This window comes from Pinus tabuliformis, chromosome Q (assembly GCF_031772625.1).
Source record: "Pinus tabuliformis cultivar Carrire ecotype Pingquan chromosome Q, CPIR1, whole genome shotgun sequence".
Classification (NCBI taxonomy): Eukaryota; Viridiplantae; Streptophyta; class Pinopsida; order Pinales; family Pinaceae; genus Pinus; species Pinus tabuliformis.
In genome coordinates, this window is record NC_142296.1 from 680,575,236 (window position 1) to 680,577,442 (window position 2,207).

At 36.6% G+C, this 2,207-nt stretch overlaps 1 pseudogene; it reads left to right on the plus strand.

Moving 5' to 3' along the window:
- The first annotated feature begins 549 nt into the window (after window positions 1-549).
- LOC149221375 (basic blue protein pseudogene) lies at window positions 550-1,418 on the plus strand (annotated as a pseudogene).
- Window positions 1,419-2,207: the final 789 nt, after the last annotated feature.

Sequence of the window (2,207 nt, forward strand, 5' to 3'; positions counted from 1 at the left end):
TGCATGAATGCTTTTAGGCTCACCAAATTAATAGATATTTTCAAGAGTAATTGTCTGATTACTTTGCGCAAACATGATACAGTGAATTGCAGAGTATTTATTACGCATAGCGATTCAACAGAGTATCGTTTTGCAGCTGGATACTTGTTCATTGCCATTATTTTGTATCCTATGTTTGGGACCTTTTTAAATAAATACCCAGATAAGGTAGGTGAACGCATATTTAGAAAGCTCAATGACAGGGAATTGCCAAATTGTTTTCTATCCTATCTTTGGATTTTTCTAAATACATCTCCACTGAAGATCGGTGGACATATATTGCAATACTTGAAAAAGGAAACAGCTATTTGTGGGACGGAAAACGCTGAAATGCAATATTCGGTTGAGCATATAGATGTTTGAATAATGAACGAGTGATGCCAAAACCCTATATATATATTCTCTGCATCAATCTTTAAAATTATCGCTGTTTGCTCATATTCTACAGTTTTTATCATTAGCTTGGTGGAGATTTCTCGTATTTTTGTGGTTGTAATCTGGCGCAGAACCATGGCCAAGGGAAGAGGTAATGCAGCAGGGAGACTGGAGAAAAATAATGCTGCGGTGCTGGGCATGTTACTGCTCCTTTTCCTTTGTGTGGTTCAATGTGTTCAAGGAGCTACCTACGTAGTTGGAGACAGCCAAGGGTGGAGTTTCAGTATTGGGTCATCTGGCTGGGCTAATGGGAAGAATTTTGTGGCGGGTGATATTCTAGGTCAGGTTAAGCTGTTGCTTAGAATTATTTGTGCTTGTATTATTTTTTTTTGAATAATGGTATATTTTTTATTTCTGATGTTTTTGAGGCGGTGGGTGAACACTTTACTCATCATTTTCATCTTCAGGTTTTGGGCGAACACTTCACTCATCATCTTCATCTTCATCATCTTCATCTTCATGACAGTTAACACTTCGCCCATCTCCTACCCAAAATTCACTCATCATCTTCATCTTCATGACAGTTAACACTTCGCCCATCTCCTACACAAAAGATTTAACACTTCACCCATCTTTCAAAACAAAAGATTAGATAAGTCCCTGCACAGTTTTCCAAAAAGAAATCACAACATTGTGAAAATTTGCATGCTAAAAAAATGAATAAATGTTGTTAGATTGTTTTCAAGTTAAGTTTGTTTCTACTGACAAATTGTAATCCTGGTTGGTAAATGGTTGGATGTATGACAGTGTTCAACTATAGTCCGGGAGCCCACAACGTCGTGGTGGTGGACGTGGGAAATTACAATGCCTGCACGCCGGGAGCGTCACCGCCCTTGACGTCTGGAAGTGACCAGATTACTCTGAATCAAGGTGCCAACTACTTCATTTGTGGTTTTCCTGGTCATTGCGCGGGCGGGATGCAGCTTGCTGTCACGGCGAATTAGGCTAGCTTGGCTTAATAGTATGGCGAAAAACACACGCCGATCAGTCATAATGGTTGCTCTTTGTTTTTATAGTCATTGTTTATGTTAAGTCGCATGACCATTCCTGGTGCCGATGAGTTGGTGCTCTGTGTTTCTCTCGTCAATTGTGACTTAGTTAGTGTTTCACATTTGTCGTGATCGTTTTATGTTATGCAGTAATAGGAGGATAGCGTGGGAAATGATTCTCTTCATTTCTCTGGTTTATGTTAAATGCAGAAAAGATCCTCCTCATATTTCTACTTGATGTGGGGTGCAGTCATGCCGAAATAATGGATTCTATTAGAATGAAATAGAGTTGGTCGTCATTTTTCCTTATCTAGGTCATCAGATTTTAAATTGTTTTGGGACATTATGAGGTAATGCAAATGTTATCTTTATATGTTTTCAATTAAATGGTTATGGGATTATCTTGTAAAACTTGTTTATACGGTTTTTTTTAAGATTTTCACTGAGGTGTGGCAGTCATGCTGAAATAATGGGTTCTATTACAATGAGATAAAGTTTGGTCGTCATTTTTCTTTATCTAGGGTTTCAGATTATAAATTGTTTGTTATGAGATATGAATGTAAATATTATTATTTTTTTAGTTAAATAGTTATGGAATTATTAAGTAAAATTGTTTCTTTTACTATTTCTATTAAATAAAATATATTTATCCAGATTTAAACGCCACAGCTTGAAATATAAAAAATATAACATGTGATTCAACTCCTCCATCTCAACTCCTTCCATCTTAATTATACATTAATA